Below are 24604 nucleotides of genomic sequence, written 5' to 3' on the forward strand. Positions count from 1 at the left end.
AAAGATTTATTTGACAAGAACTTTAAGGCATTGAAGAAAGAAATTGAAGAGGATACCAAAAAATGGATGGACCTCCCTTGCTCTTGGATTGGGAGGATCAACATAGTAAAAATGGCAATTCTACCAAAGGCAATTTATAGATTCAATGCAATCCCCATCAAGATCCCATCAAAATTCTTCACAGATCTGGAGAAGACAATAATCAACTTTATATGGAAAAACAAAAAACCCAGGATAGCCAAAACAATCCTATACAATAAAGGATCTTCTGGAGGCATTACCATCCCTGACTTCAAACTCTATTACAGAGCTACAGTAATGAAAACAGTGTGGTACTGGCATAAAAACAGAGAAGTCGACCAATGGAATCGTATAGAAGACCCGGATTTTATCCCACAAACCTATGAACACCTCATTTTTGATAAAGGAGCTAAAAGTATACAATGGAAGAAAGAAAGCATCTTCAACAAATGGTGCTGGCACAACTGGATGTCAACCTGTAGAAGAATGAAAATAGACCCATATCTCTCACCGTGCACAAAACTCAAGTCCAAATGGATTAAAGACCTCAATATCAGCCCGAACACACTGAACCTGATAGAAGAGAAAGTGGGAAATACCCTACAACAGATGGGCACAGGAGATCGCTTCTTTGTATAACCCCAGAAGCACAGACATTAAGGGCAACATTGAATAAATGGGACCTACTTAAACTGAGAAGCTTCTGTAAAGCAAAGGACATGGTCACTAAGACACAAAGGCAACCTACTGACTGGGAGAAGATTTTCACCAACCCCACAACAGACAAAGGTCTGATCTCCAAAATATATAGAGAACTCAAGAAACTAGACTTTAAAATGCTAATTAACTCAATTAAAAAATGGGGCACTGAACTGAACAGAGAATTCTCAACAGAAGAAGTTCAAATGGCCAAAAGACACTTAAGGTCGTGTTCAACTTCCTTAGCAATCAGGGAAATGCAAATCAAAACAACTTTGAGATATCATCTTACACCTGTCAGAATGGCTAAAGTCAAAAACACCAAGGATAACCTTTGCTGGAGAGGCTGTGGAGGAACGGGTACCCTCATCCATTGCTGGTGGGAATGCAATCTTGTGCAACCACTGTGGAAGTCAGTGTTTCGGTTTCTCAGGAAATTCGGGATCAACTTACCCCTGGACCCAGCAATACCACTCTTGGGAATATACCCAAGAGATGCTTTATCAAATGACAAAAGCATTTGTTCAACTATGTTCATAGCAGTATTATTTGTAATAGCCAGAACCTGGAAACAACCCAGATGCCCTTCAATGGAAGAATGGATGAAGAAAGTATGGAATATATACATGCTAGAGTACTACGCTGCGGTAAAAAACAATGACTTCTCGAATTTTGCATGCAAATGGATGGAAATAGAAAACACTATCCTGAGTGAGGTGTCCCAGACCCAAAAAAGACGAATATGGGATGTACTCACTCATAATTGGTTTCTAGCCATAAATAAGGACCACGGAGTCTACAAGAGGTGTACCTAAAGAAGCTAAGTAAGAAGGTGAACCCAAGGAAAAACATATAGTTGTCCTCTTGGCTAAGGGAAGTAGACAAAATTGCCGGGGAGAAAATGGGATCTTGGGGATGGGGTGGGATGGGGGTAAAGGGAGATGAGGAGAGAAAGGGTAGAAGGGAAGGAGGGGGGACCTGGGAAACAGGAGAATTGGGATAAAGGAAAGGTGGATAGGGGAGCACGGAACCCCAATTCTTAGTTAAGGGAGCCACTTTAGGGTGGGCAAGAGACTTGACCCTAGAGGGGCTCCCTAGTGCCCAAGATGAGGTTCCCAGTTAGTTCCTTGGGCAGCTGAGGATTGGGAACCTGAAATGACCCTATCCTAGAGCAATACTGACGAATATCTTGCATATCATCATAGAATCTTCATCTGGTGATGGATAGAGATAGAGACAGAGACCCACACAGGAGCACTGGACTGAGCTCCCAAGGTCCCAAGGAGGAGCAGAAGGAGTGAGAACATGAGCAAAGAATTCGGGACCACGAGGCGTGCATCCACCCACTGAGACAGTGGAGCTGATCTACTGGGAGCTCACCAAGGCCAGCTGGACTGTGACCGAAAAAGCATGGGATAAAACCGGACTCTCTGAACATGGCAAACAATGAGGGCTGATGAGACACCAAGGACAATGGCAGGGGGTTTTGATCCTACTTAATGTGCTGGCTTTGTGGGAGCCTAGCCAGTTTGGATGTTCACCTTCCTAGATATGGACGGAGGGGGGAGGACCTAGGACTTACCACAGGGCAGGGAACCCGGACTGCTCTGTGGACTGGAGAGGGAGGGGGGGGGAGAGGAGTGGGGGGAGGGGGAGAAGGGTGGGAGGAGGGGGAGAAGGGTGGGAGGAGGGGGAGAAGGGTGGGAGGAGGGGAAGGGAAATGGGAGGCTGGGAGGAAGTGGAAACTTGTTTTTTTGTTTATGTTTTTTTTTCTTCTTTTCGCAATAAAAAAAATTAAAAAAAAAGGGGGGGGATGAAAGGATAATAGATTTGTAATTCTGAGTTACTGTTTTTAGACAAATATATTGGTATAGATACTTGTATATTGATACAATTTACAATAAATATAAATTTTATTTACTATTGTATGCATGCATGTTTCTACCTCAGTTTAAAACATTTTTATGTATTGACATATATTGTATTGATATATATATATATTGTATATATTTACCATATTGTAGTGTACATTTCTACCTCTGATTAAGATACTTATATAATGTTTATGTATTGATATATATTTAACTACTGCAATAAATATTTGTACACTGTTAAAAAAAAAAGATCGGTTGTTATCAATCTTTCTGAAGCTACAAACCTTTCACACAGTTCCTCATGTTGTGTTTACTTCCAACCTTAAAATTATTTTCACTGGTACTTCATAACTGTAATTTTGCCACTGTTATGAATCATTATGTATATATCTGATATTCAGGGTATCTGATAACATAGATACATAGTCACAGACCATTGTGAAAAGCTTTTTGACCTCTTCTAAAGGGAGTCACGACCCACAGATTGAGAACCATTGTTCAAGAGGCTGACAATATTGTCAAAGATACCGCATTCTTCATGCACAGGACCTGGAGGAGCTGAGCTGGATCTGTTGTAAAAGTTTCCTCCCTTAGGGCTAGCTCTCATAGTACTAGAAGGTGCCATGCAAGTTCCCAAGGAAGGGAAGCAATCAGCCATCCTATGCAGCTCTGATGCTTATGGACTGCACAAACAAGCAGAATGACACACACACCTTGGCAGTAGCCAACAGGTCTCTAATTGGACTCAAGGTATGTGCACCAAGATGAAGCCATGTCTAGAGTTGGAAACCTAGCCAAACATCCAGGGCTAGTGTCATCATAGATCTTGAATGAGAATCTACAACATCCCCTTTATGAAGCCAGAATGATTGCCAAGTAAACTCTAAATATTTATCCTTATAACTACAGATAAGTATAGGTCTCAACTCTCAAAAAAAAAAAGAAACATGTATTTGCATTTTAGACCATTATAAGAAACCACAACTAACAAAATGCTGAGAACAGTGATTATGTTCTCAACTGACACAGCTACAATATAACACCTGCAACCTAAGGCTCAGGCATCATAACAGAAAATAGGCAGAAGAATTTTAAAATTCGGAGGAACAGAACATTTGCTGTGAGATTGTGACTCCTAAAAATGTCAGAGAAGCTATGTCCATAAATTTTCACCACCATGACTGTCTAAATAAGACCCGAACAAAGATGACCCTAATAATTATGTTAATATGGAATAGGTTAATTTCATAAGGCCCAACCCTAGACAAAGAATGATAGTCAACTAAGAAATGCTGAGAGCAGGGGAAATAATCTTCCCCAGGGAGGAGCACACCAATTGGTTATCAAATACCAAGTGACCATCATTGAAAACATTGACACATAAATAATATTATATAAACTGAGCAGGTTATATTAATATATTTAGGTATATACAACACATTTAAAGAAAAAGAGGTAATGAATTTGAAAGCTAGGGGGTACATAGGAAGGAGTAGGAGAAGAAAAGGTGTGATTTGAATAGGTATGGCCCCCATAGACTCATGTGTTTGAATTCTTGGCCTATAAGGAATGGCACTATTAGGAGGTATGTCCTTATTGGAGAAGGTATGTATGGCCTTGTTGGAGGAAGTGTGTCACTGGGGGTGAGCTTTCAGGTTTCAGATGCTCAAGTTGTGCCCAGTGTGGAAGTCTTTTCATGCTGCTTTTGGATCCAGATATAGAATTCTGAGGTCTTTCTCCAGTACCAAGTCTATCTGTACACCTCCATGTCCTGCCATGCTGATAATAAACTATATCTATGAAACTGTAAGCCACCCAGTTAAATGTTTTCATTTATAAGAGCAGCTGTGGTTATGCTGTCTCTTCACAGCAATAGGAACCCAAGACAGAAGTAAAGGAGAAGTGGCAGTAATATTTTAATTCCATTTTTTTTCAGTTTTGATGGCCTTATTGGGAGATAGTAGAAATTAGGAGATGGAATGTCATTAGAGGAGGTAGACCAGAGGGGGAGATACCTTTGGGCATGTCATGTTTCTAGACCCTTCTTACTATTTACTTTCTTCTTAGACACCATGAGGTAAGCAACTCAGCCCCACCACACTTTCGCCACCACAAGCCTCATGCCTTGTCATAGGCCAAGCAAGGCCTGAGAGCTTTGGCCTGAATGCCAAATAATTATTTTTTTCTTTAAGTTGATTTCCCAGATATTTTGGCATAGATGTAAAACTGATTCATACACAGAAGTTAAAGAACTGTCTAGTATGGTGGTATAGGAGGTTATTCTTTTTATGTGTTGCTTTCATTGGTTGAATAAAGAAACTGCCCTGGCCTAGTTAATAGGGTAGAACTCAGGTAGGAGGGGAAGACAGAACAGAATTCTGGGAGGAAGAAAGCAGAGACAGGCAGATGCCATGAATCTCTGGCCTGAGAGGGATGTAGGTTAGAATCTTGCTGATAAGCCACAGCCACAGGGTGATACACAGATTTAATATAAATGGGTTAATCAAGACATGAGAGTTAGCCAATAAGAGCCTAGAGCTAATGGGCCAGGCAGTAATTTAATTAATATAATTTCTGTGTGGTTATTTTTGGTGTAAGCTAGCTGGGCGGCCAGCACAAAAAGCAGGCCTGCTTCTCCTACTACAGTATGGTTGTTATTTTTAATTTTTTCCCAGGAACTAGTTTATTGTTTTCCACAGAAACTGTATCACTAAAACCCAAGAGTGTACAATGATATAAGAATGAATGAATACTTTACATTGGTATGAACTTTGGTTTATTGATGCAAATTTAAGGTAAATTTTATTATATGTATATTTATATTCTTGTTTAAGATATTATGTTTATATAGATCATTAAAATGTAATGTATAATTAGAAATTATAGACTAATAATAAGTCATCTATAACAGTTAAACTTGTTTTCATGTTAGTTAGCTTTTCTAAATATACAGAGATATATTTTAAATGGATAGGTATTCTTCAAACCTTTCAAATACCTACAGAATATGGTGTTTAAAATGTTTTAATAACTTAGACTTTTCTCAACAGTGAGACATGTCTGCTTCTGGCAGCATCAATTACTTCAGAGAGGTTGACGGACATTGAAAAAACTCATTATGGAATTTGCCTTCAATGTAACAAGGAGAGCCATTTAGGCTAAAAACTGCTCTTGCCTGAACTGCTTAATGGTATGATATGTGAACTGGATATGCAGGACCCACAGAAAAGTGACTGTTAAACTTTCTAAAAGATGGGATGGTTTTTCAGGGTTCCTGTTTCACAGAAGAAACTGCCAGACATTCTGCAGTACAAAGAAGAAAGCAACGGATGGACTTTGGTAGTACAAGGCAGAACAGATATTCAAATTTCCTGCTTCACTGAAAACTCTGCCATATTTATAGAGCTATAGGATGAAGATGGATTCTCCAATGTTAGAAAAGAACTTTGGGTAAATATCCAGGCAATGAGATGTCTCTATCATTTCTAGAACTTTGGAAGTTGCTTATAATACACTTTCTTCTTACTTAGGTAATATTATATCCTTCTGGGGTCTTTGATGGAGTTGAAGACTGGATATTTATAATTATAGTTTTCCTTATTATGATAAAAGATAAATTAGATATCACAAAGATAGGATAGATGATAGAATCTTTTCCTTAATTTACCAAATGTAAATGGACTAAATATTGTAACTATAATTCTTGCATAACTGTTTTGTCTATGTAATTTTCTTCCTTTATAATTAAATAGAAAAGGGAGATGATGTGGGATATTCTTCTGAATATGTGTTTCTTTATTGGTTGATGAATAAAGCTGTTTTGGCCAGTGGCTTTGCAGAGTAAAACCAGGTGAGTAATCTGAACAGAGATAAAGAGAGAGAGTAGGTGGAGTCAAGGACATGTCATGTAGTTGCTGAAGGAGAAAGAAAATACTGCTAGATTCTATTGGATAAACTAGATGGCTTTGTGTCTTTGCCTTGTTACTATTTGCTTCTCTGATTCCAACTTTCTAATCTGAAAAGGAAGGGGAAATCATAACTAATGCTTTGTTTGAGGAAACTGTTGAATGAAAATGCTTAGTGTCTGAAAGTTCATTGTAAAGCTCTGCAATGGGAAATCATTGCTTTTACTTATCAGCATCTACATTAAAATCCATGTATTTTCTGAAACAGCATATCAATGAACAAAAATAGTTTTAGGTATGGAGCCCATCACTGTTTGGGCTATGTGATCTTAAACTCTTCATCTTAGTCTACAACACAGATGACAACTGAGGTTTCCATCACCTATATCATGTGCATGATGATCACTTGAATGTTGCCTGTGATGACCACTCACTCTGATTGTGTGACTTTTGCACATCTTGACTGTGGACTCCCAGCAATGAACATCAATGAAATGACAACGATAAGATGTCCAGAGAATAGTTGCTCAAAATTGCCCAGTTTCTTCTGCCTGAGAATCTTTTCTAGCTTCTATTAGTATACCAATCCCTCCTTCTGTAGTCAACATGATCATTGTGGAGGAGTGAGAATGTTGTCTGCCCGTCACTGATGAGGACCAACTACTGAAATAAGACAGGAAGGTCAGATTTAGACTTAAGGTCAGAACCAGCCAGTGACCAAGCTAAAGAGTGGAGTCATGTGTGCTGTGCCTCTGAAGATCAAAAGGGCAATGTATATGCCTTTTCTGAGCAAGGACAGCCCTTTGCATGTATTGACTCAGTGTTTCTCAATTGGAGGGAGAAGTGACCTATTACCCATGCTATCTCTCTTTCCCTCAACATTAAGTAAATACTGTTTTCATTTTAATTGTAAACAAAACTTGGAAATATATCATCACTGTAAAAATTGAAATGTGTAGAAAGTGGCATATAGAAAGAGTGAAAACTCTCTTCACACATGTCTCTTTTTTGTTTTTGTTTTGTTTTGTTTTTTTGAGTTAGGGCTTCTCTGTGTGCCCCTGGATGTCCCGGAACTCACTCTACAGACCAGGCTGGCCTCAGACCCACAGAGATTCGCCTGCCTCTGCTTTCTGAGAGTTGGGATCAAAGGCCTATGCTACCACTGCCTGGCCTGCCTCCTGATTCTTAACCTACTCCACTCCCCACTCAAGTTACTACAAAGAAAACTTCATCATTCCTCATTGCACCTTTGAATTTATTCATATAAATATGGTTTTAATGCATAAAATATTCATACTATACTTTTGGTTCTCCAATTTACTTATTTTAGTATAATACTTAAAAAATAAGAAAGTAAACATCTTTCAGTCTCTGCACCTGAAGATCCTAGTTGCAGCCGATATGCAATGTCTACCATGTGCAAGGAAGATCAGTGCTTGATGTGAGTTAATTAGTCTAATGCTCAAAATAACTGATGGAATTGGCTATGAATGGTAGACTCAGCACCCACCCAAAACGTTCAGTGACTTGCTAGAGCTTGAAAGCTATTAAATAGCATCACTTGTGACTATAGTTGATTTGGGATGGCCTTGACCTTGGCAGTCCTTCATTGGTCACTATTATCCTTGCATCACTGATCCTGCAGATTATCTAATAATATACACTGGCATTATGCTCATTTCCAAATGGGGAGACTTACACATCTCCACACTTTAGAAACATCTTTTCTGACTGAGATAGGAGAGGTTCTTACTCAAATATTTACATTGTTGATGCAATATTCCCAAGATATTCTGGAACTTTTGCATGGGTTCATAAATAAATAATGCTGTTCAGCCCCCTTTTAAGCCTATTGTGTAACTCATTATCAGTTAAATTATGATGCCTGTTTTAGAAGATATTTAAGACCTTACTTTCTCATTGATGTGAACTCTTTCCTTCATATGCAAAACAGTGAATTTGTTGTTTCAAGAAATATAAAAATCAATGAGAAAGATTTAAAGGAGCAATTAATGAGATAATGTCTAGAAAGCAGTTTGAACCCCTGGGAAGAAATGTTTTACATCCATAGAGTGTTCTTACCCTTCTGTTTGCTCAGGAGCCATAAATATGGTTGAATTCTTCTGTGAAACAAGCATGTGGAGGTTGGAACAAAGGAAGAATGAATATTTGGTCTTCAGGTGTCATGGGATTGTTTGTTTGTATCCATTTGAATATTTATTTATAGTTACATTAGTCTGTTAGATTCTGTTAGAAAGTTGTTTGAGAATTCCTAGGTTTAAGGAAAATAGCTTCTAGCTGTCACCTTCTTTGTCATCCCTGAGACTGAAAACTTTCCTATTGTTCTAAAATTAGATCATCATATTTAGGTTGACTTTAAGTCATTTCTCAAGAGTTCTTTAGTTGTACCATACATTTCTTTATTGACTTTGTGATTTATTTAATGGGCACAGGATTTCTTTATGCCATCCATCCTCCTGTCTAGGGCACTGTCCCTAAGTTACAGACAGATGCAGCAAAACCAAACAAGACACAAAATTCAGAATCAACTTGCCTGTTGATTTATCTTTATTTATATCTATCTATTTATATTTAGCTATATTTATCCATTATTCTTCATCTGCCCCAAACAAAGCAAGGACAACAAAGAATTGTGTAATAGCACCCTTCTAACTGTGGAAAATTCTCTGTAGACAAACCCTAATGAGGGATAGGTTGAACTATAGTCAAGAGCAGGGATTCTCTGGTTTTAACGTTCAAGCCAGCCATTCGGGGGGCTCATGAAGCAGGTGAATGGCATTCAGTTTGTCAGGGTAGAACCGGGACTATAACATTTCTAACAATCTCTCAGGAGAAGCTAAAGCAGTGGATTCATATGGCAGACTTCAAAATGCAAGCATCTAGAAATGCGTAAAATGTTTAGATGAAAAACATCATTGTTTTAATTGAGTTTCATGGTTGGAGAAAGCAAAGGTGTCCAGATTATACAAAGTTCACCTCAGAAGTTAGGATGCGCACCAGAGGAACTTTCCAGAGTGTGGCACTTAGAGCAGATTGCTTGCCAGATCAGCCCTTGAGCATGCATGTGGCTGTGGAGCTTAGGTGACAGTGGAGGGAGAATTTTTGGCTGCAGAACTCAATGCAAAAATTTTAATGACCTTCACAGCCATTGTGAAGTGTATCATAGGCTTTTTAGGGAACAAAAGTAACTGCTGACTATGCAAGCATTTTGTAAACAATCTCCACCAATTCGTTGTTAATGCTGTTTTGAAAAAAGATTCCAGCACCTCCTTTTAGCAGGCAAAGGAATATTGAGATGTCTGAGGCACCCGGTTACAGTTCGAGGAATCTGAAACTTCTTGAGTTGAGGAGTATTTTGATTTGAACCTACCAATTAAGGAGTCTCACCCAGTAAAGACCGTGGATGAAGTCCATATTTCCAAAATCCTGAGACTTAAAACACTCTGGTCCTTAGCATTTTAGATAAGGGGTACTCAGCCTGTAACAAGGGATGTAAAAATAAATCAGAAAACATGGAAAATGAAAGAAGGAAAAATCATTCCTAATGAAAGGCACCTGTGCGATTGTTATTATATTGTTTATTTATTTTTTCTCACATAGCAGGTACTGCATACAATAATCCATTAAAATTGACAACTTTTTAAGGCTGGACCTTAAATAGTCTACATATTTTATAACTTTAGACCTTAAGTGTTCTTTACAACCAATATTATTTGAAAGTATTTGTAGCATCAGGGTAGTTTACAAAGAATTTTGAGTGTTCCTTTTGTTATAATGGCCACATTTTCTGAGCTGTCCTGCAGTTGTAGTTAAATGATCGACAGTTATAACCTTTGACATATATTGACAAATTGCTTTCCTAGAGGGCTGAACCAATTTTTATGTCACTAGCAGCATGTGACAGCACCAGTTTTAAACTCAAATGTCATTTTGCTGTGTTCTTTTAGGGGCCACTAAGCTAGCCCTCCCCACTCTCTCTCCACTACATACCACTTTAGGTCTTGAATGACTTGTATGGCATCTGAAATTATCTTACTTGATGTGTAAACTTGTGATATGTCTCTCTCTCCCCTTCTAGAAAGTTCTCTAGCAGAAACAGTATTGACTGACAGATATGCCCACTTCAGCGGGAGGGAGGTGTGCTTGATTCTTCCCATGTAATTTGTCTTAAATGCTTCTGTTAGTTACCCATCAGTTCCCTTTCCCCTTTGTGAACTGTTTAAGGTAAGGCAAATGCGAATCTTAGAGTAAACATGTAATATAACCCATACAAGCCTCACTGTCCTGTGAGACACTGACTTGGTATGTTCTTGATATGCAGTGTGCCTAGACATTGAAGACATGCCTGCCTACCAGGGAGACTAGGGGTCATGAAGAAAAATGGATAAAATGAGGAAGGTGGAAGAAGAGCTATGTTTATAAAGAGCTTGAAAAACTGGGCAGTGGTGGCACACTCCTTTAATCCCAGCCCTCTGGAGACAGGCAGGTGGATCTCTGTGAGTTCGAGGCCAGTCTGGTCTATAGAGCGAGTTCCAGGACAGCCAGGGATACACAGAGAAATCCTGTCTTAAAACACTAAAAAAATAATGTTAGATAGAAGTTGAACACATGAGTTGGTTAGGGGAAAGAAAGGCAGGTGATATTGTCTCTTGTGGAGCATTTGATCATGGTCAGCAGATACTTTTACTGGTAGAGAGAGGCTATTCATTAGGTAGAAGCCAGAGACAGTTCTCAACAACACACTCCTTTGGTCTAGAGTGGAACACAGGCTTCATATTGCAGATAAATTCCACATGTGGCTCATATAAAGTGCATTCATGATTAAGAACCACCAGAGCTTGTGAGAAATGATTCTTAAATAAACGTTGACTAAAAATCACTTGGAACATTTGAAAACATAGTCTTATTCTCTGATCCTTAAATTATACTCCCGACTACAATTTCTTCATTTGAATCCATTGAGCTGCTGAAGTTGGCACCATCAGTTAAGAGCATTAGTGATGGTGTGTGTGTGTGTGTCTGTGTGTGTGTGTGTGTGTGTGTCTGTGTGTGGTGAGACTACTCCTGGGGAGTGTGAACAAACATCTGCTTACTCCAGACAACGAACTGACCACAGGGCAAGGTACAGATACCACCAAAGTCCATCTTGGTGAACCAGTGAGTTGTTTTATTTCCAAAAACCTTTTTATTTATTATTTGTGGTTTACACATCATGCATTTTGATCTCTTGCATTTCCCTATTACTTCAGATCCACCCCTCTGCCATGCCCCCCCCCCATAAATAAGATTTAAGAGAAAAGAAAAAAATAGAGAAATGAAGAAAAAGAGAACTTTCATTGTGATAGCTGTAGTGTGACACATGAGCCACACCATACACTATTTAGTCCATTTCCCATTACATTCAAGTACTCATTGCAAAGAGTCACTGCTCTGGTTCGAGGTCTCTGGTTTATGCTACTCTATCAATACTGGACCCTCACTGGGACTCCTCTTGGATATTCTGTTGCTCCTGGCACCATGGAGAAGCTGCAGCTTTGGATCTGTGGGACCAATGCCTTCATTTGCTTTAGAAGATCATAGATGAGGTGACTTGGGGATGGACCAACTCATAGCCCTGGTTCTGGGCTGGGTGGTTGCAGGGTTGATCAGCCTGCCAGCTGTCCCCCATCCTCACACCATCTCTCCAGTACTGTCCCAGCTAGTTCATCCTATGCAACAGGAGCAAAGGGTAGGGCTAGTTCGCCTGCTTTCACATCCTCAGGGCCGACTCACCCACACTTACACCACCAGGGCCAGCTCTGCTCTGCTGTCCAGGCAAGAGGTTGGGGCTTCTTTCCCTAGCGCTGTTGCTGGTTAGGGGCAGGGACAGCTTTCCCATGCTCATGACCTCAGGGCCACTTCCCACCTGCCACAGGTGGTGAGGGGGCCTCTCCCTTGCCCATGCCACCTTATGGAAGTTGAGGGACAGAAACAGATTTCTCATACTTATATTCTCAGGGCAGACTCACCCTAGGAAGGCTTGTGGGTCTCCTTCTTCTGCTCAGCCTGGAATCAGTGAGTTTAATTGGGGTGACTTACAGGAACAGACATGACTCAAAAACAGCTGTATCATCAAAGCCTACCCACATGGCTTCACAAGGGCTAGGAACTAGGAGCAGACTGCACAGTCTGCAATAATAAAAGATTGCTCAGCATTCGACATTTAGCAAACAGTAGAACAAGGTAATTTGCTTGTTCCTGGTTTACATCAACTTTAAATAAATGTTCCTGAAGAAAGTGGAAGATTTTCAATATGAATTAGGTAGGAGATGATACTGTGGAATTATTATTAATTGTACAGAAGGGATAGGGGAAATTTAATTCTATTTTAGCATCTATAGGTTAGATGTATACAGTACAATTGGAAGCTGTAGAATGATGGATCTGGGATTTGTACATCCAAATTGGGTTTGGTAGCTAGGTCTATGAAGCAAGCATGTCAAAGTCTGGATGATGATGATGGAAATTTTAAAGATTATCTAGTATACGTACTGAGAATGAGTTAGAAGGGCTGGTTAGCTTTCCATGGCTGTGACAATATAACTGAGTTAATAACTGACGGTGAGGAAAGGTCAGTTTAAACGCATGCTTTCAGGGCCGTGTCGTGGTTAGCAGCCCCTTCATTGTGGACCCATGGTGAGCCAGAGCAGGACAGTGGAAACCACAGGCTGTGTTTTCTCTACAGAACCACTCAGTATGATAGATTAACCTCACACACTGTAGCTTGTGTTGTCCAGAGAATTCACTGAGGGGAGACTCCGAGAATTTGCTTTTTTAAGCAAGATTCATGAACTCTGAATTCTTTTTAGGCTTCCATAGAGAAAGAGATTCTTTTTTTTTATTAAATTTATTTATTTATTAAAGATTACTGTCTCTTCCCCACCACCGCCTCCCATTTTCCTCCCCCTCCCCCAATGAAGTCCCCCTCCCTCCTCAGCCCGAAGAGCAATCAGGGTTCCCTGCCCTGTGGGAAGTCCAAGGACCACCCACCTCCATCCAGGTCTAGTATCCAAACTGCCTAGGCTCCTACAAAGCCAGTACGTGCAGTAGGATCAGAAACCCATTGCCATTGTTCTTGAGTTCTCAGTAGTCCTCATTGTCTGCTATGTTCAGAGAGTCCGGTTTTATCCCAGGCTTTTTCAGACCCAGGCCAGCTGGCCTTGGTGAGTTCCCAATAGAACATCCCCATTGTCTCAGTGTGTGGGTGCACCCCTTGCGGTCCTGAGTTCCTTGTTTGTGCTCTCTCTCCTTCTGCTCCTGATTTGGACCTTGAGATTTCTGTCCGGTGCTCCAATGTGGGTCTCTGTCTCCTTTCAACGCCTGATGAAGGTTAATATTCAGGAGGATGCCTATATGTTTTTCTTTGGGTTCTCCTTATTTAGCTTCTCTAGGATCACTAATTATAGGCTAAATGTCCTTTGTTTATGGCTAGAAACCAAATATGAGTGAGTACATCCCATGTTCCTCTTTTTGTGTCTGGCTTACCTCACTCAGGATAGTGTTTTCTATTTCCATCCATTTGCATGCAAAATTCAAGAAGTCCTTGTTTTTTACTGCTGAGTAGTACTCTAATATGTATATATTCCTTGAGTCTACTTCATTAATTGTGGCATAATAGCTCCTCAGTTCCTTCAGAAGAAAATAGTAAGTGAGTGAGTGTGTGTGTGTGTGCCCCAAGTGGTTACAGGGGTAAAGGGACATGTGTACTAATTTAGACTAAATGAAATCAAATTAAGATTGTTTTTCTGATTAAAATTGGAAATGGCTGAAGAACTCATGCTAGTAATTGGAGGACAATCTCATTGAGCATGTTTATTGTCAGCATCATTACTTTTCATCTGTGAAGGGGAAACATGGAACTTTTCTCAATTAATAAAGAAGCTAAGTTTCTACAGGGAGGAATGTGGCTTTAGTGAAGTTCTTTCCCTAATATGTACTAATATTAATGGAATATTGCCTATTTAGTGATATTGGTCAGAAAAGTTAAATCACTCAAAACCTTTTTAGTTTCAATCTCTTAAAGACTTCAGTCCTTCAAAAGACAAAGTGCAAGGGACTGGGGAGATGGCTCATTGGGCAAAGCACTTATTGTGCAAGCCTGGGGATTGAAATTGAATCCATGGAGTCCACATAAAGAAAAGAGCTATGTATATATGTGCAATCCCAGTGCTTTTGTGATCATGGGCAAGAGAACACCCTTGGAAGTTCATAGCCCCCCTAGCTTAGTACATGTGGTGATGAACGACAAAAGAGAGATTATGTCTCATACTCGGTGAAAAATAATCAATGATACCCAAGATTGTCCTCTGGCCTCTGCATGTTACACATGTACACACACACACACACACACACACACACACACACACTGCATACACACACACACTGTACACATATACTGAACAAACATACATACTACACACACACACTGTGTGCATGTTCACACACACTGTTGTGGGATGATCTTTCTGTACCAGCGTAAATATATATGTGCTGTGAATATGTATTCTTCTTATCGAGGCAGGATAAGGTAAGTTGGAACAATTAAACTGAGAACTTGGATGAGGAGGGGTGGAGTCAGGGAGATGTCAACCAGCTGCCAGAGGAGCAAGACGTATTAGAGCATAGGTAAAGCCAGGAGACACGTTGCAAAACACAGATGAATAGAAATGGGTTAATTTGGAAGTAAAAGCTAGTTAGTAATAAACTTGAGCTGTTTGGCCAAGCATTTTGTAATTAATATTAAACCTCTGAGTGATCATTTAAAAGCAGCTGAGGAATGGAGTAGGACAGAGAAACCCCCATTTACACACACAATACACACACACACACACACACACACACACACATGAAAATATTTATACTCACAAATTTTAAACATGTACCTTCAAGTTTTATATAAGTCAGTTTTCTTGTTGATTTGACCAGGTATCAGACAAGCAATTTAAGAGAAGAAGGGGGTTATTTTGGCTCACAGTTCAATGGACTCAATCCATCCATCATGGAGGAGAAGGCATGTCAGCAGAGTGTGAGGCTGCTGGTTACAGTCAGGAATCAGAGAGTAGACAGGAAGCAGGTGGGCTTCTAAGTTTTTATTAAGGTAACTCACTTTCTTTGCAAGGCTCCATCTTCTAAAGGCTCCACAGCCTCCCCAACAGTACCGCCCACTGTGGACCAAGTGCTCCATGAGCCTATGGAGGACAATTTTCACTCAATCTACAAGTATTCAGTCATTCTGTCTCTGTGAGTATTTTGTTTTAGATTCTATTTGATTTTTGTATTTGTGCTTGATGTGTGCTCTGGTTTGAGTGTGACTTATCACATCAAAGTCCAAGCCGAGGTTAGTTCCTCAAGACTACAGTCATTTGGAAGAAAGTTCAGTAGGTGTTTGGGTCAAGAGAAAGGACTTAAACTTAAAACCTGATTTCTAGCCAGGCTGTGGTGGTGCATGTCTTTAATCTCAGCACTTGGGAGACAGAGGCAGGCAGAACTTTGGGAGTTTGAAGTCAAGCCTGGTGTACAAGAGTTAGTTTCAGGACAGCTAGGGCTGTTGTTATACAAAGAATCCTTGTCTCAAAACAAACAAACAAACTTTATTTCTAGAAAAAGTGCTCTCAGTACTGATTTGATCACCACACAGCATGCTATTAGAAAACAAGGCTGCTCCTCCACTCATGTCATGTTCTTTAGGGCATGACTGCTTGCCCTTTACATGTTTTCACTATGAATCTTTTCAGTATCTTGCAAAGATATGCCAGTATCAAGATCTTAGACTTTCTGACCTCCAGAACCACCTGGTCTCAAGCATTTTGTTACAGTAGCAGAGAATGTATGAAGATAATGTAATTGGTTTAAATTCCAGATTCTATTCCACATGAATGAAATAAGCATTTAACATTGACTATAACAATATTTAGACATATAAATAGAAAAATTGAGCTATGGTGCTCATTCTATTTTATTAATGAGAATAAAATTACCCATGCAATTTTAAAGCATTCAGGATTTATTTGCCATGATGTGGGATGTCGTTCTGTATATGTGTTCCTTTTATTGGTTAAGAATAAATCTCCTTTGGCCTATGATAGGGCAGAATCTAGGCATGCTACAAGGGATATAGAAAGAGAGTAGGCATAGTCAGAGGGGTGCTATATAGCTTCTGAAGGAGGAAGACACCACCACCAGAACCTTAACAGTAGGCCACAGCCTGGTGGTGATACACAGTTGAACATAAATAAGTTAATTTAAGATATAAGAGCTGAGAAACCTCTGAAGGATTGGACCCAAACCAGGGACTTCCCTGGGAGCATACCTAAGCCAGGGACATCTTCAGGAACAGGCCTAAGCCAGTGACCTCTGCAGGAGCAGGCCTGAGCCAGCAATCTCTGCCAGAGCAGGCCTGAGGCAGTGATCTCCCCAGGAGCAGGTATAAGGGAGCAACCTCTGAGGGAGAAGGCCCAAGTCAGAGACCTCTGCAGGACTGGGCATGAGTCAGGGACCTCCAAGTGAGCAGGCCCAAGACAGAGACTTCTGTCAGAGCAGGCCTGAGCCAGTAACCTCTGCTAGAGTAGGCCCCAGGTAGCAACCTCAGCATGAGCAGTCCCAAGCCTGCAGCTTCCATAGGAGCAGGCCTGAAGGACCTCTGGGATTGCAGAGCAAAACCTGGGAGTGCCAAGCAACCACCGGAAACACCCAGTAACCTCTGGGTGACTGGAACTGTGGCCCTAACTGCACCATGAGGAGTAGCCATCTAAATCTTGGATCCACTGGCACCTGGAAGATTGATCACCAGATACACAGTCCAAGCTACAACGGAGAAAAAAATGAATAGACAATGTAAAAATGCACTCAACACCACAAAGAATAACAAGATACCAATGAAAACTAGTGGCTCTACAACAGCAAGGTGATTTCTCAGAAATTAGGAAACAACCTATCTCAAGACATAGCAATATCACTTTTGATATATACCCAAAGGATGCTTAATCATACCAATAAGACATGTGCTCAACTATGTTCATAGCAACATTATTTGTCATAGCAGGAACCTGGAAATAACCTAAATGCTCTTTGACTGAAGAATGGTTAAGGAAAATGTGGTGTATTTACACAATAGAGTACTACACATCAGAAAAAAATAATGACATCTTGAAATTTGTAGGCAAATGGATGAATCTAGAAAACATCATTTTGAGTGAGGTAACTCAGACCTAGAAAGACAAACATCATAAGTGGCTTTTAGACATAAAGCAAAGAAAAACCATCCTACAATTCACAATCCCAGAGAACCTAGATAACAAAAAAAGAGCCTAAGAGAGATATACATGGATCTAATCTACAAGGAAAGTAGAAAAAGACAAGATATCCTAAGTAAATTGGGAGCATGTGGACCTTGGGAGAGGATAGAGGGGAGGCAAGAGGAAGGAAGCAGAGTGGAAAAAATATATAGCTAAATAAAAACAATTAATAAAAAATATATAAGAGCTAGCTAGAAAGACTCCTAAGCTGTTGGTTAAATAGTGATCTAATTAATATAGTTTTGGGTATGGGTGGTTGGAAAATGACTGATCTTTCTCCCCCAATTTCATCATGCTTAGCTAAACTTGTTAATGTGGTTACCCACTCTACTGCATATGGCCCTCCTCTCACAGGTGACAATCTTCCCTGAACTTTTACCCACCTGAGAATGGGGCAGTGTGCATGGCTCGCAGAGGTGCAAATGGTTCCACCATGCTGGACTGGGCAGACAAGCAGGAAGTAGCGTATATAACATACTAATGGCACAGCTTAAGTTTTAAGAAGCACTTAGCATTCCTCATTGTCCGCTATGTTCAGCTAGTCCGGATTTATCCCATGCTTTTTCAGACCTATGCCAGCTGGCCTTGGTGAGATCCCAATAGAACATCCCCATTGTCTTAGTGTGTGGGTGCACCCCTCGTGGTCCTGAGTTCCTTGCTCGTGCTCCGTCTCCTTCTGCTCCTGATTTGGACCATGGGATTTCTGTCCGGTGCTTCCATGTGGGTCTCTGTCTCTGTCTCCTTTCATCGCCTGATGAAGGTTAATATTCATGAGGATGCCTATGTGTTTGTCTTTGGATTCACCTTCTTATTTAGCTTCTCTAGGAACATGAATTAAAAGCTCAATGTCCTTTATTTATGGCTAGAAACCAAAGATTTTTTTCATATGAGACTTGTGCTTGCTTGATTAAGGTTTCCCCAAAATATTTTGTATCCTTTTTGGTATCATAAAGGGTGTTGCTTCCTTGATTTCTTTCTCAGTCTGTCATTTGTATTTATGAAAGCTATAGAAATTTTGAGTCAATCTCGTATCCAACCACATTGCTGAAGGTTGTTTATTAGCTGGTATAATTTTGACTGTTGCTCACATATATGATCATATTATCTGCAAATAATGAGATTTTAACCGCTTCCTTTCCAATTTATATGTCTTTGATCTCCTATAGTTGTCTTACTTCTGTAGCTAAAATTTCAAATAAACAATACTGACTAGACATAAAAAAAAGAAGCACTTAGCATTCTAAAAAGTGCTCCAGGCAGAGGCGGAGCGGCGCGGCGGCCAGACGCGGCAGAGCGGCGCGGCGGCCAGACGCGGCGGAGCAACACCACATACAGGAAGAGGCTTTCGGGGACCAGCACAGCGGCAGACCCAAGCGGCAGGGACAGGCGTGCAATAAGGAGAGCAGTTCGCCCTACTACAATTGAATCAAAGAGGTAGGCTTTTGGTTGGCCAGGTCACTGGCACAAGGGGAGCCTGGTCCTGTCCTGAAGATCCTTTGGAGGGGTGAGAGGGTTCTTGGCCTGCAGCAGGAACCACGAAAGAGAGTGAGGGCATTTTGTAAGCGGAGCCCTTGGCCAGCAGGGAAACCTGATCCGGTTTTTAAAGGACCCATTGGATAGGATCAATAGGAGGAAATGGGCAGGCGCCAAGGCAAGAATTCACCCAATAATCCGAAAAACAACATGAAAACATCAGAACCCAATGATCTTACAACAGAAGTATTTGAACAACCTAACACAGAAGAAGTGGAAAAAATCGACTTTATGAAGATAATAGAGTCCCTTAAACAACATGTAAAAAATGCCCTTATAGAAATGGATGAGAAGTATAACAAAAAGTTTGAAGAAATGAGTAAATACGTACATGATACCCTGGGAAACCAAGAAAAAACCATCAAGCAGGTAATGGAAACAGTTCAAGAATTGAAAACTGAAATGAAGGCAAAGAAGAAAATACAAACTGAGGACCAGCTGGATATGGAAAATCTAGGCCAACGAGCAGAGTCTACAGAAACAAGCATAATCAATAGAATACAAGAGCTAGAAGAAAGACTCTCAGATGCTGAGGACACCATAGAGAAAATAAACGAACAGATCAAAGAAAACAGCAAAGCCAACAAATTCTCAACACAAAACATTCAGGAACTATGGGACACAATAAAAAAACCAAACCTAAGAATAATAGGAATAGAAGAAGGAGAAGAGTCACAGCTCAAAGGCCCAGAAAATATTTTCAACAAAATTATGGAAGAAAACTTTCCCAACTTAAAGAAAGATATTCATTTAAATATTCAAGAAGCATACAGAACACCAAACAGACTGGATCAAAGAAAAACATCTCCTCGCCATATAATAATCAAAACACAAAATATACAGGTTAAAGAAAGAATATTAAGAGCTGCAAAAGAAAAAGGGCAAGTAACTTATAAAGGTAAACCGATCAGACTTACACCTGACTTCTCGATGGAAACTATGAAAGCCAGAAGGTCCTGGATAGAGGTTCTGCAGAAGCTAAGAGACCATGGATGCAAACCCAAACTACTATACCCAGCCAAGCTATCGTTCATTATCAATGGAGAAAACAAGACATTCCAGGATAAGAACAAATTTAAACAATACGTAGCCACAAATCCAGCACTACAGAAAGTAATAGAAGGAAAATCGCAACCCAAGGAATCCAACACTGCCAACACTGCCTACAATAACCCAGGCATCTAATGACCCTTCACGAGCACATCTCAAAGAAGGGAGACACACAATCTCTACTACCAAAAGCAATAAGAATAACCGGAGTAAACAACCACTGGTCATTAATATCACTTAATATTAATGGGCTCAATTCACCTATAAAAAGGCACAGGCTAAAAGATTGGATACGAAAACAGGATCCAACATTCTGCTGTTTGCAAGAAACACATCTCAACCACAAAGACAGGCACCTACTCAGAGTAAAGGGTTGGGAAAAGGTGTTTCAAGCAAATGGTCCTAAGAAAAAAGCAGGTGTGGCCATACTAATTTCTAACAAAACTGACTTCAAACTAAAATCAATCAGAAGAGACTGAGACGGTCACTTTATACTCATAACAGGAACAATTCATCAGGAGGACGTCTCAATCCTGAATATATACGCCCCCAATATAAAAGCACCTACTTATGTAAAAGAAATATTACTAGAACTCAAGGCAGACATCAAACCACACACACTAGTAGTAGGAGACTTCAACACACCTCTCTCTCCAAGGGACAGGTCAATCAGACAGAAACCTAATAGAGAATTAAGAGAATTATTGGAGGTAATGAAGCAAATGGACTTAACAGACATCTATAGAACATTCCACCCAAATAGGAAAGAATATACCTTCTTCTCTGCAGCTCATGGAACCTTCTCAAAAATTGACCACATACTCGGAAACAAAGGAAACCTCCACAGATACAAAAAAATATCAGTGTCCACCTGTGTCTTATCAGATCATCACGGATTAAAGTTAGAAGGCAACAACCACGCTGCACCCAAAAAACCGACAAACTCATGGAAACTGAACAGTCAACTGCTGAACCACACCTGGGTCAAGGAAGAAATCAAGAAAGAAATTAAAGTCTTCCTTGAATTTAATGAAAATAAAGGGACAACATACTCAAACCTATGGGACACAATGAAAGCAGTGCTAAGAGGAAAGTTCATAGCACTAAGTGCCCACTTAAAGAAAACGGAGAATGCATACATTGGGGACTTAAAAACACACCTGAAAGCTCTAGAAAAAAAAGAAGCAGACGCGCCCAGGAGAAGTAGAAGACTGGAAATAATAAAACTGAGGGCTGAAATCAACAAAATAGAAACACAGAAAACAGTCCAAAGAATCAATGAAACAAAAAGCTGGTTCTTGGAGAAAATCAACAAGATCGACAAACCCCTAGCCAAACTAATTAAACGACAGAGAGAGAACACGCAAATAAATAAGATCAGAAATGAAAAGGGGGACATAACCACAGACACAGAGGAAATTCAGAGAATCATTAGATCTTACTATAAAAGCCTGTATGCCACAAAACTGGAAAATACAAAAGAAATGGACATTTTTTTAAATAAGTATCATATACCAAAGCTAAACCAAGACCAGGTGAATGATTTAAATAGACCGGTTTCTCGCGAAGAATTAGAAATGGTTATCAAAAATCTCCCTTCAAAAAAAAGCCCAGGACCAGATGGTTTCAATGCAGAATTCTACCAGAACTTCCAAGAAGAACTAATACCTATACTCCTTAATGTATTTCACAATATAGAATCAGAAGAGTCATTGCCAAATTCCTTTTATGAAGCTACAGTTACCCTGATACCAAAACCACAAAAAGACCCAACCAAGAAAGAGAATTACAGACCGATCTCACTCATGAACATCGACGCAAAAATTTTCAATAAAATACTGGCAAACCGAATCCAAGAACACATAAGAAAAATTATCCATTATGATCAAGTAGGCTTCATCCCAGAGATGCAGGGCTGGTTCAACATACGCAAATCTATCAATGTAATCCACCATATAAATAAACTGAAAGAAAAAAACCATATGATCATTTCACTAGATGCTGAGAAAGCATTCGACAAAATTCAACACCCCTTTATGATAAAGGTCTTGGAGAGAATAGGGATACAAGGGTCCTACCTAAATATAATAAAAGCTATTTACAGCAAGCCAACAGCTAACATTAAATTAAACGGAGAAAAACTCAAAGCCATCCCACTAAAATCAGGAACACGACAAGGATGTCCACTCTCTCCATACCTCTTCAATATAGTGCTTGAAATTCTAGCAATAGCAATAAGACAACATAAGGAGATCAAGGGGATTCGTATTGGAAAGGAAGAAGTTAAGCTTTCATTATTTGCAGATGATATGATAGTGTACATAAGCGACCCCAAAAATTCTACCAAAGAACTCCTACAGCTGATAAACAGCTTTAGTAATGTGGCAGGATACAAGATCAACTCCAAAAAATCAGTTGCGTTCCTATACACTAAGGATAAGGAAGCAGAGAGGGAAATCAGAGAAGCATCACCTTTCACGATAGCCACAAATAGCATAAAATACCTTGGGGTAACCCTGACCAAGGAAGTGAAAGATCTACTTGACAAGAACTATAAGTCTTTGAAGAAAGAAATTGAAGAAGACACCAGAAAATGGAAAGACCTCCCTTGCTCTTGGATTGGGAGGATCAACATAGTAAAAATGGCAATTCTACCAAAAGCAATCTATAGATTCAATGCAATCCCCATCAAAATCCCATCAAAATTCTTCACAGATCTGGAGAAGACAATAATTAACTTTATATGGAAAAACAAAAAACCCAGGATAGCCAAAACAATCTTATACAATAAAGGATTGTCTGGAGGCATTACCATCCCTGACTTCAAACTCTATTACAGAGCTACAGTATTGAAAACAGCTTGGTATTGGCATAAAAACAGAGAAGTCGACCAATGGAATCGAATAGAAGACCCTGACATTAACCCACAAACCTATGAACACCTGATCTTCGATAAAGGAGCTAAAAGTATACAATGGAAAAAAGAGAGCATCTTCAACAAATGGTGCTGGCAAAACTGGATGTCAATCTGTAGACGAATGAAAATAGATCCATATCTATCACCATGCACAAAACTCAAATCCAAATGGATTAAAGACCTCAATATCAGTCCGAACACACTGAACCTGATAGAGGAGAAAGTGGGAAGTACTCTACAGCAAATGGGCACAGGAGACCACTTCCTATCTATAACCCCAGCAGCACAGACACTAAGGGCATCATTGAATAAATGGGACTTCCTGAGGCTGAGAAGCTTCTGTAAAGCAAAGGACACTGTCACTAAGACAAAAAGACAACCCACTGACTGGGAGAAGATCTTCACCAACCCTGCAACTGACAAAGGTTTGATCTCCAAAATATATAAAGAACTCAAGAAACTAGACCGTAAAAGGCTAATCAACCCAATTATAAAATGGGGCACTGAGCTGAACAGAGAATTCTCAACAGAAGAAGTTCAAATGGCCAAAAGACACTTAAGGTCATGCTCAACTTCCTTAGCGATCAGGGAAATGCAAATCAAGACAACTTTAAGATACCACCTTACACCTGTCAGAATGGCTAAAATAAAAAACACCAATGATAGCCTTTGCTGGAGAGGTTGTGGAGAAAGGGGTACACTCACCCATTGCTGGTGGGAATGCAAACTTGTGCAACCACTCTGGAAAGCAGTGTTTCGGTTTCTCAGGAAATTCGGGATCAACCTACCCCTGGATCCAGCAATACCACTCTTGGGAATATACCCAAGAGAGGCCCTATCATACAACAAAAGTATATGCTCAACTATGTTCATGGCAGCATTGTTTGTAATAGCCAGAACCTGGAAACAACCTAGATGCCCTTCAACGGAAGAATGGATGAAGAAAGTATGGAATATATACATATTAGAGTATTACTCAGCAGTAAAAAACAAGGACTTCTTGAATTTTGCATACAAATGGATGGAAATAGAAAACACTATCCTGAGTGAGGTAAGCCAGACCCAAAAAGAGGAACATGGGATGTACTCACTCATATTTGGTTTCTAGCCATAAATAAAGGACATTGAGCTTATAATTCATGTTCCTAGAGAAGCTAAATAAGGCGAATCCAAAGACAAACACATAGGCATCCTCAGGAATATTAACCTTCATCAGGCGATGAAAGGAGACAGAGACAGAGACCCACACGG

This window comes from Microtus oregoni, unplaced genomic scaffold, assembly GCF_018167655.1.
Source record: "Microtus oregoni isolate MIOR12 unplaced genomic scaffold, Mior012 000002F_ref0000024, whole genome shotgun sequence".
Taxonomy (NCBI): Eukaryota; Metazoa; Chordata; class Mammalia; order Rodentia; family Cricetidae; genus Microtus; species Microtus oregoni.